This window comes from Nycticebus coucang, chromosome 5 (genome assembly GCF_027406575.1).
Source record: "Nycticebus coucang isolate mNycCou1 chromosome 5, mNycCou1.pri, whole genome shotgun sequence".
Lineage (NCBI taxonomy): Eukaryota > Metazoa > Chordata > Mammalia > Primates > Lorisidae > Nycticebus > Nycticebus coucang.
This window is the reverse complement of record NC_069784.1, coordinates 112,567,398-112,579,132: the sequence shown is the minus strand read 5'-3', so window position 1 is coordinate 112,579,132 and position 11,735 is coordinate 112,567,398. Positions and strand designations below refer to the sequence as shown.

Sequence of the window (11,735 nt, the reverse complement as noted above, 5' to 3'; positions counted from 1 at the left end):
CCATCTGGGCAAAAAGTAACCCAGTCCCAAATTCCCATCTCAGTGCCTGTTTTCTTAGATGCTTCCCAATACCTCTGTGTTCATTCAAGTCCTCTGAGAAACAGGTGCCAAGATGAAATGTGATGAGAGGTGCAAAGAATTTTCATGAAGAATAAAGGAGGCTAGGCCAGGATCAGGCAGGGAAAGATTTCAGGCTGTGATGCACATATGACCTGTTCAAAAGGAGAGAAGTGGGCGGCGCCTGTGGCTCAGCGGGTAGGGCCCTGGCCCCATATACTGACAGTGGCAGGTTCAAACCTGGCCCCGGCCAAACTGCAACAAAAAATAGCCTATAGTCCCAGCTACTCCGGAGTCTGAGGCAAGAGAATCACCTAAGCCCAGGAGTTGGAGGTTGCTGTGAGCTGTGTGACGCCAAGGCACTCTACCGGGTGCGATAAAGTGAGACTCTTATCTCTACAAAAAAAAAAAAAAAGAAGAAGAAGAAGAAGAAAGAAAGAAAGAAAAGGAGAGAGGGAAGGAAGAATTGAGCAGGAAAGTTCCAGACCACAGCACGGTTCTAAGAGGAGGAATGAGTTGGGAGAGGAGTTGGGAGGGGAGTCCTCAAATGGTAGCTTATTGATATTAGGAGGAATGAGTCCTAATACTTCTGCCATCCTCAGTCAGGCCAGTTGGGACAGGAGTCCCCAAGCAATGGTAGCTTGTTGATATTACTAATACTCCTGCCATCCTCAGTCCTTGGCTGGGAGCACCTAAGAGAAGAGTGGCCTAAGCATTCATAGGAGCAGTGACTGAAGGCCAGTGCTATGCCTCCTGTAGTAGGCTCTTTCAGAGGAGAGCTCATCAGTGTGTCTTCACAGACACCAACCACACTGGTGCATCTGAGTATATGGAGAGATAAGAGAACTCAAGTTCTGAGGGAAGCATGGGAATAAATCAATGATGGGCGCAAAGAAAACTAAACTTGACAGAAAGCAATTAGTATGAAAAATAAAAAGCTGTATAAGAGAAATATCATAACTCATTATGACTTGGTAGGTATGATATTTGAATAATCACAATAAACTTGAAATTTAACCCAAAAAGTACCAAAATCATTGAATCAAAAAATGCATCAAAAGGCTAGGAAAAGAAAATTATGAACAGAGAAGTGGGGGTGGAAAAGACCAAAATTTATATCTTCAATATTAAGAAGTCATTAGATAATTTTTATGAATTAAAACTTAAGAAATAAAAGTATGATCAGATTACCTTAAAATATCAAAGTACCTAACAGATACAAAAAATAAAATGATTGAAAGAGGTTTATCTAGGGAATAGGAATCTGTGGTGGGAATGGGTTTAACAAAGAGCTAATGTTTTTCTTTGTAAACCTTAGGGTAGTATTTGAATTTTTAAACTCTGCCAATGTTTAACTTTGATCACAATATTAAAATTACATTTTAAAAGGCAAATAAAGACTGTCCAATATTTAGCTGTAAATCCTAAAGAATGATACCAATTCTGTGTAATTCTCAGAATTCTGCTGTGGAAGAATATAGTAACACTTAGGTTATGTATCTAGCTCCTACTCATTATAGGGACATAAAGTATTTTGGATTAAATTAAACATATTATCTACCATGTTATTAAAAGATTTCAAAAGAATGTTTTCAAGTCAGACGGTGGGGAGTTTTACGGGGTTTTTAGCTCGTTTTCTGATAATATACTCTTGGCTCAAGATTCACATGTGTCAGCTGTTATCAGCTGTCCATGTGCGTCACTGAGTTAGCTTTGTGGTATTATCTGCAGCCAAAGGAAACACAGAGGAAATCATCACAGCAGCTCCACACATTTTAATCAGTTAAAAAGAAAATCTGCTCCCCCACTGGTATTTTCACACATACCCTCAACAGAAAACCTACCATATTATAACAAGAAAAATGCAAAATAAAAAAGTGTATATGGATTCTAAAAGCAGCTAATTCAGCCCTAAAAACAGAATTTGTATAAAGTAATCCTAGAAAACCCTTTACTCCCCAAATTTGCATTGATCTTTCCTTCAAGAGGGTCTCTTAGACTTTTGCTCAGAACCAGCTCCAGAATCTTTTACTCTTTCTCCTACCCTTGACTCGGGGAAAGAATCATCTTTCTTGTAGGTAAAATAAAAGTCCCTCATCCCTAAACACACACACACAACCCATATCTTGTGAAAACCAATTTTTAAAGGAAATTATAAATACTATCTATCATTGTCTGTAATGTAAGTTGCTCCATAACACAAGGTTCTGGAATTGTTCACCTTATTTTTTTGTATCAAGTTATTCCTGGTGCTGAGCCCCTGCCATGTAGGTAGGAAAGCAGGTGGTCAATATCACTCCTTGGTACTATACATACTCCCACTCCCTTCAAGAGAGATGTACAAGGATTCCAGGGCTGACAAGGCCTAGCAAAAATGGGGAGGGCCCAGGTCCTCATTCGATGGCAGTCACCTTCCTACTGTCCCTCAATTGAGCACAGCCCTGTGCCGGCCACGCTTAACCTTCTGCATCACTAAGGACTAATGTTGGATCAGCTGACAGATTTCAGAGATGTCTCTGCCTGGTTTCCTCATCAGGATATCTCCCAAAAGACAGGTACTCAGTTGTCCACAGGGCTGCAGTTCTTAAGGTTTGCCTTCACCACAATCCTTCATGGGAGCAGCCGGCTCCTATTTTTTTCCTTTCTTTGTGATAAGACCACTCCATGAGGCTGGGGAAGAGGCGGTGCACTGGGAAACTGCTGCCTTAAGTTGTTAATATCTTGCTGTGCCAAACTTATTAAAATGCTTTTAGTTTTTTGTCCAGTTTTTCTTAAGGTAATGAAGAGTGAGTATGCTTATTTTCATGCCTTAAATAATTGCATTGATCTCTTGCCAATCATGAAGGTGTACTTAAAGTTCTGGGGCTGGCAGAAAAGTTGGTTGGTAATAATTTTTCAGGTAAAATAAAAGGTGGGACAAGAAAAAAATTAATGACTAAATATATATGATACTCAGAATCACAATAAAAAGAAGTCTGTTCAAAACAAATCACATTTGTCATTAAATAACTGTTCTAGTGAGAAATCCTCTAGCAGAGCACCTGTCTCATTTGTTCTAGAACCACTGTTGCTATCCTGTGATCTTTTGAGGCATTCGGTTAAAAAGATTAAGAATCATCTTTTCCTCACTTGAAATTTAATATTTTAACATTTGCATTATTTCTGTATATAAACTGAAAGGCCCTGTCCTACACTGGTCTCATGGAAGACAATTGAAAGAAGAAAACGTTTATATTATTTAATATTTCACATACACACATGCATGCACAGACACACACATCTCTACAACATTTGAGATGTTAGAGCTGTCAAATTTCTTTCATTTTCTAAATCAAATAATACCTGATACTTAAATCCCACTCACCAAGGATGTGGTCTTCCATACATTTATGGAAAAAATAAAATTTAAAAGATTTTTTCTCAGCTAGTTTCAATGGCTCATGCCTATAATCCTAGCATTCTGGGAGGCCAAGAGGTTCACTTGAGCTCAGAAATTGGAGACTAGCCTGAACAAGAGTGAGACCCTGTCTCTACTAAAAATAGAAAAAATTAACCAGGCATTGTGTCAGTAACCTGTTGTCCTGCTAGTCTGAGGCAGAAGATTGCTTGAACCCAGGAGCCTGAGGGTGTTGTGAACTAGGCTGACACCATGGCACTCTTGTCTGGGTGACAGAGTGAGACATTGTCTAAAAAAAAAAAAAACTTTTTTCTCTCCACAGGTATAAGGAAAGAAAAAGTAATTTAGAGGGGATTATTCTGAAGCCCTTTAAGATACCAATGTTTGGCCCCTAGCCTTACAGATTATGATTCAGTGGGTCTGGGGCAGGGCCCAGAAATGTGTATTTTGTGTATTTAGAGAATGTAATATGTAATGTAGTTTTGATAGCCAAGTTTAGGAACAACCATAAAAGATTAAACTAAGCCTTGTATATGTGAAAGAGCTTAGATTTTAAAAATTTGTTATAAAAATTTAAATCACTATAATGAACCCTAAAGTTCCAAAAACTGTGCTGGCAAGAAATTGTCATAATTTTATGAGCTGTAAGTCTTTGTTTTTTTAGTCTTCCACTTTTTTTATTGTGGTAAAATATACATAACATAAAATTTGCCATTTTAACTATTTTTAAGTTTACAGTTCAGTTTCAGTTTAATCTTCCCAAACTGAAACTCTACCCATAAAACACTAACTTCCCATTCCCCGCTTCCCCTAGACCAGGCATCCTCAAACTTTTTAAACTGGGGGCCAATTCACTGTCCCTCAGACCGTTGGAGGGCCGGACTATAGTTTAAAAAAAAAAACTATGAACAAATTGCTATGCACACTGCACATATCTTATTTTGAAAAACAAAACGGGAACAAATACAAATTCACACCACTTCATGTGGCCCGTGGGCCACAGTTTGAGGACTCCTGCCCTAGACTTTCACAAACAACCTTCTACTTTCTGACTATGGATTTGACTGCTTTAGGGACTTCATATAAGTGAAATCATGTAGTATTTGTGCCTTTGTAACTATCTTATTTCGCTCAGCATAATGTCCTCAAGGTTTATTTACATGTCATAATTTTCTTCCTTTTTGTAAGGTTATATTTCTTATGTTATATATACAACACACACATATAATATATACAAGTGTATTTATGTACCACATTTGTTTATCCATTCTTCTGTTAACAGGCATGTGAGTTGCTTCTACCTTTTGGCTATTTTGAATAATGTTGCTGTGAACATGGGTATACAAACATCTGTTCCAATTCTTACTTGCAATTCTTTTGACTACACATCCAGAAATGGAATTACTTTAACTCTTATATACTTTTAATAAGGTAGAGAAATGCCTATGTATATTTTATCCTAAAATTTCTAAGACATAAATTTAATTGTGATTTTCTAAAGTGACAAATGTAAGACTTACCTCACATTTGTGAGCGTTTCACTCTACTTACTCTTTGCCTTCAGGTCTGCACATCTAAGTTTGTTTTCTTTTCTTTCTTTTTTTTAACATGTTCTCCCACAGCAAGTTCACTGTTCCTCTGAATTCCAATATTTTCTCTTGCTTGTGGTTTCCAAATTCACCACCAAACCCTGGGCTGTCTCCTCCAACTTCTATTAGCTGGTCAGCCTTGAGTAAACTATTTCCCAAGAGCATTGTGCTGTCAACCTTTCCTTTCTGTTACCTCTCTGGTTCTACTGATTCTTTTTCCTTAAGTGACCACTCTGCTTAAGTCACTCATATCTTTACCAAATTCTGAATCCTGTGTCCCTTTTGGTGGCCCACCAGACCTATTTCAACTGCTGGACCAAAAAGTTATATGCATGCACACCTAGAGACTTGGTCTTTGCTCTAATTAATGCACAGACACAATGGTATATCCACTTTACACTGACTTGAGTAGTAGAATCAGGAAAATAGCCCTAGTTTTCAACTCAGAGAGCAAAATAGGGCTTTCAGGCAAAGATTAAAAACAAAAAACAGGGCTCTATCATTTTCCTCGCGCCTGTGATACTTAAATAACAAATGTAATCCTAAACTCTGTTACCACCCTTGTCTATGCACATGGACACAGGCACTCACACCCCACGCACATGCACATCTCATGGTAGCAGCCTGTCCCAGACTCTCCCTCGTGCCTCAGCCATAATAACTTTTTGGCCAACTCCTTTTGCCCTGCCTGCTGCCAATTGCAGAAGCAGTTGAATCACCTGCTCTAATTTACAAACAGCCAAATGTCCTAAGGCAATTTGAAGTCTCAGGACTTCAAAGTGACAGAAATTGTAAAATATACTTCAAAAATATCTACTAGAGTCTCCAAAATCAGAGTTTAGATTCAAAAGTTGCCCCTCAGTAGACTGCACTCAGAAATTTGTTGTCAGACTTCCTGTGAGTGTGGAGCTTTGACAGTGGGAGGGATTGAACAGGTGGGTCCAGATTAAGCTTCACAGATCCCTGTCTTCAGCTGACATACACAAAGCAAGTGTCATTTGGGACAATAGTAATAAATCTCTTACTAAAGGTGCAGGCGGTAGGAATTATTTCTTTACTTCGAACAAAATTATAATAAGGTAATAGGAGAATAAGTAAAATTTTAAAACCAGAATCCAAAAAGAAGAGAAGAAACCTGGGTTTTTTTTTTAATAGAAATCCTTCTACACGCCACCTCCCACCCACTAAAACACCTTCCTCATACTTTCCTTACCTTTGCTTCTAACCTCAACCCAAAATGACTTGGATCTCCTGCTCGGTTCTCTCTCTATTTTCACAGTAGCATTGTGCCTACTATGTCAAGGTCATTAATTTGAAAGAAAATATAACAGCCAAGATTTGGAATCAACCCAAGTGCCCATCAACACATGAATGGATTAATAAACTACGTGTATTCCATGGAATACTATTCAGCCATAAAAAACATGGAGACTTTACATTGTTCCTATTAACCTGGATGGAGTTCAACATTCTCCTTAGTAAATATCACAAGAATGGAAAAGCAAGTATCCAATGTACTCAATGCTAATAAGAAATAAGTAGATGAACAATTACATGCTCACATAAGAGAAAAGCGTAATTAAAGTCAAGGGGAGGGGTAAGAAGGAAGGAGAGGAGAGCAGGATGAAGAGGGATTGGCAAGGTCTCACCCGACCGGCACCTGTGAGGGTATTTGGCACACCTCCTGGATGAAGGGCTCAACCACAACTTGGACTCTACCTAACAAATGCAAACAGTGTAACCTAATCATTTGTATCCTCATATTAATCTGCAATTTAAAAAAGATACATTATATAAACAATACAAACAATAGGAAGGTAAATCTATTAAATCTATTTCTGTTAGAAATGATAATTTGGTGATGGCACAATTGAACTGGCAGTTTTATACATTGCTAGTTGCACTCTAAATGTGTACAATCTTTTTGAAAGCAATTTGGTATATATATCAAGAATCATTAAAAAGTTACACACTTTAACTTAATAATTATGTATTTACAATATGTAAAAATGATTTTATATATAAGGATATATTTATAGTATTGATATTATAATAGAAAAATGAAAGAATATACAACAAATGAGTAATGTTTAAGCAAGTTACAGTACAAATACTTATAGATCTCTACCATTATAAATGAGGTTGTAAAAAATAGAGTAAGTATCAAGACAAACTTGATAGGCTACCACATACAGAGAATGCAACCACAACCATGTAAAACTCTGCACAAGACAAAAGTTTACAAGGGTGAATAGCAAAATGCAAGCAATGGTGTGTTAAGGTAGTGGCACTGTGTTCTTTTCTATATCTGAATATTTTCTAATGTTTTTGATTATTTTTATAATAAAAAAGGTATCTGACATGTTTAAAAGGTTAGGATCATATGGCCATATGAAGTAATTGTTGAAACAGCTTACAATGATTATAAATGCATATGCTTTAATACACAGAGATTCTCTAATACATTTTAGTTTCTTTTAAAATGTGTGCGGATTACTTTTCTCATTTGGAATTCATCTGATTCCAAATGCTCCAAAAGCCTAACACATTTACTCATTTAGTCTGCTAAACCAGCTGTTTTATAGCTTGTTGCCCAAATGAATGTCTTAACTATGTGCAAATACAATTAATTTTCAGGCTTTCTTAATTCCTACCCCTATACCCTGACAGAGGCTTTGAATTTATTTTATCTTCTCTTAGATACTAATGAAAAGTTTCTGTGTAATTCTCAACAAGGCCAAATGAAATCTTCACAAATTATATAGCTATGATGTTCTTATCACTATATGTATGTGAGAAATAATACCAACTAACTGTAGAAAATATGAAAAACTAAAGGGGTCTAGTTCAGAAGCTGGAGATTTTCTTTCACTAATCATGTTCTCAACAAAGAAGTATGAAAAAAGCAAATGTGCTATGAAGCCCTTTTATTTATTTTGAAATAATTTTAAAGGTAGTATCAAATCAAAGCAAATGCATGCAATGCTTCATTCCTGTTTGCAGAGAATGCTAATGAAAGCTGCATCCCAATCACAGTATTATGTAAGAAGCACAAAGATACAGATTAAGCTAAATTACCTGGGATAGCAAATTAAGGAGAAGGGGAAAGAGTTGCAAAAGCATAAGAATATCAATCCCTTTTTATCTCCCACTCCTTCGCCATCTCCTGCCTAAGCTTAGCTGAGTGAGGAAAGGTTGCACAAACTGTTCGTGAGTTTCAAAGCTCTCCTGTCACTTTTCTCTTTTGTGAATGAGTTATCACTCAGAAATGAGTTGTCACAAACAAGAAAATGTTTGTATTCAAAGCACATTGCTGGTGGAGTTTCAGCAAGCTCCCATCTATTTCCTCTTGCTAGGGAGAAACTCATGGAAACAAATTTGATATTTCTAGTCCTCCTGATGTCCACCTCCTATTCACACAACCGGTGGATAACCAGACCTCAACCAAAATGAGAATGCGTCCATTCCCTCCTCAATGTCCCCTCAGCATCAGTCACTTTGAACTTTTCTGCCACTTCAGTTTGTATTTTTTGTCATTTTATGATGATTATTTTCATGGTTTTGTCTAAAATTCTTGTCTGTTGGGCACAGGTGGTTTAGGCTTGTAATCCTAGCATATTGGGAGGGCAAGGCAGGAGGATCACTCGAGGTCAGCCTCAGAAAAAGTGAGACCCCCGTCTCTACAAAAAATTTAAAAATTAGGGCAGTACCTGTGCCTCAACAAAGTAGGATGCCAGCCCCATATACCACAGGTGGCAGGTTCAAACCTGGCCCTGGCCACAAAAAAAAAAAAAAAAAAAAACATTTAAAAATTAGCCATGAGTGGTGGTGCATGCCTGTCATCTCAGCTACTCAAGAGGCTGAGGCAGAGCAATAGCTTGAGCTCAGGAGTTTGAGAGTGCAATGAGCTATGATAGCACTACTGTACTGTAGCCCAGGTAAAAGGAAAAAATTGTTGTCTGTGGTTTCTAGTATTTTTCCAGGGGCCAATTTAAAATTGTTGTCAAAAACCTCCCATTACGTCAAGTCAAAAGTTGTCAACACTGACAGCTGGAAAGGACTTTGCAATATCTAGTAGAAGCCTCATGATTTTACAGATAACAAATGGAAAGTCCAAACAATCCAAGTGACTGGCTCAGTTTCTGTAATTTATAGTTTTATTGTAGCTATAATCCATACATCTGGCCTGTAATTCATCTATGCCACCCGACACCCTATTCTCTCTCCAGTTTAGTCCCTTTTCTAACTTAACAGAATCATAGGATCTGACAGTTAAAATTATTTTTAGATTCATCAATTTGATTACATAAAAATGTTAAGTTTCTGACATAGAATCCGGGAGTAGGAGACACAGAATCGAATCTCTTCTCCCTCCCCCCTCCTGGTTACAAAACACTGAAATATATAATTTAGTGGAACTTTCCTTGAGTGAGATTTTTTTGATCTTCAGCTACATTATTTCGCTTTGTGAAGAACCTTATCATCAAATGCAATGGCTAGCAATGTTACCAACAAGACAGACCCTCACTCCATGAACTCCCTTGTATTCTTGGGAATCTCAACACTCTTGTGGTGAAGAAGTCTGATGTGGAAGCAATTCTCTCCAAGTATGGCAAAACTGTGGGCTGCTCTGTTCACAAGGGCTTTGCCTTTGTTCATTATGTTAATGAGAGAAATGCCCGGGCTGCTGCAGCAGGAGAGGACGGCAGAATGATTGCTGGCCAAGTTTTAGATATTAATCTGGCTGCAGAGCCAAAAGTGAATCGAGGAAAAGCAGGTGTGAAACGATCTGCAGCGGAGATGTACGGGTCAGTACCAGAACACCCTTCTCCATCCCCTCTACTCAGCTCCTCTTTTGACTTGGACTATGACTTTCAACGGGATTATTATGACAGGATGTACATTTATCCAGCCCGTGTTCCTCCTCCTCCTCCTATTGCTTGGGCTGTGGTGCCCTCAAAACGCCAGCGTGTATCAGGAAACACCTCACGAAGGGGGAAAAGTGGCTTCAATTCTAAGAGTGGACAGTGAGGTTCTTCTTCCAAGTCTGGAAAGTTGAAAGGAGATGACCTTCAGGCCATTAAGAAGGAGTTGACCCAGCTAAAACAAAAAGTGGATTCTTTACTGGAAAACCTGGAAAAAATTGAAAAGGAGCAGAGCAAACAAGCAGCAGTAGAGCTGAAGAATGATAAATCAGAAGAGGAGCAGAGCAGCAGCTCCCTGAAGAAAGATGAGACTAATGTGAAGATGGAGTCTGAGGGGGGTGCTGATGACTCTGCTGAGGAGGGGACCTCCTGGATGATGATGATAATGAAGATCGGGGAGAAGACCAGCTGGAGCTGATCAAGGATGATGAAAAAGAGCCTGAGGAAGGAGAGGATGACAGAGACAGCGCCAATGGCGAGGATGACTCTTAAGCACATAGTGGGGTTTAGAAATCTTATCCCATTATTTCTTTACCTAGGCGCTTGTGTAGATCAAAATTCTCACCAGATCCTCTCCCCCTAGTATCTTCACCACATGCTCACTGTTGTCCCCAGCCTTGTCCTTCCCATGTTCATTAATTCATATTGCCCTGCGCCTAGTCCCATTTTCACTTCCTTTGATGCTCCTAATAGTTCTGTTAAGTCTTACCCTGTAATGTTTTGCTTTTAATTTTGATACCTCTCTATGACTTAACAATAAAAAGGATGTATGGTTTTTATCAGCTGTCTCCAAAATAATCTCTAGTCTTGCAGGGAGTACAGTTCTTTCCATTCATACATGAGTTCAGTAGTTGCTTCCCTAACTGCAAAGGCAATCTCATTTAGTTCAAGTAGCACCTAAGAGCAGCTTTGAGTTAGAAGTATGTGTTATACCCCATGTAAGAGTGCTAATGTGGGGCAATTCAACACAAATGTAACAATGTATTTTTGTGAATGAGAGTTGGCATGTCAAATGCATCCTCTAGAAAAATAATTAGTGTAATAGTCTTAAGATTTGTTTTCTAAAGTTGATACTGTGGGTTATTTTTGTGAACAGCCTGATGTTTGGGACCTTTTTTCCTCAAAATAAGTCCTTATTAAACCAGGAATTTGGAGAAAAAAATGTTAAGTTTCTGTGTAGCAAAGAAAATACCCACAGACAAACAAAAGGCAAAAATACTTACAGATAATTTGCAACACAACAAAGCATTTACCTTCTTAATAAAGAGCTCTTTAAGTCAGTAAGAAGACCAATAGCCCAATAGAAAAATGAACAAAAGATTTAATTTAGCAACTTACCATCATACTGGGAATTTTCTTTACTGCTCCCCTGTGATAAATCTCCTTTTCCCTTGATTGTCTTTTTTGATTTATTCCCTCATTTTTAAGGAGTGCATTCTCCAACAGATTACTGAGAAAAGATGCAAAAGGATAAATACTTTCAGATCTTGGGGGCCTGAAAATATCTTTTTTTCTACCATATATATAATAAATGATTTTTCTGTATATAGGTCTCTATGTTTGAAAAAAATAGCACACATAAATGAAAATAATATTTGTATCTCATTCTTAATTAGCCACAATTACTTATTAGTGAGATATGTTTAATGTTAGGCAATACACAATTTCTCAAACCTTGGATTTAAAGTGGATACTGGCAACTTCATTTCCTGTTCTGAGCTAATTTTCACAAAGTACTTACTTGCTTTTAATCACATAGACTAGGCT

General features: G+C 37.8%; 1 pseudogene across 1 annotated transcript; it reads left to right on the top strand.

The window, feature by feature from the left end:
• Positions 1 to 9,375: 9,375 nt before the first annotated feature.
• On the top strand, positions 9,376 to 11,130 carry LOC128586103 (heterogeneous nuclear ribonucleoproteins C1/C2-like; annotated as a pseudogene). Its single transcript, XR_008380182.1, has 2 exons — positions 9,376 to 9,851; positions 9,891 to 11,130. The product of XR_008380182.1 is annotated as a heterogeneous nuclear ribonucleoproteins C1/C2-like (transcript).
• The last annotated feature ends 605 nt before the right edge of the window (positions 11,131 to 11,735 follow it).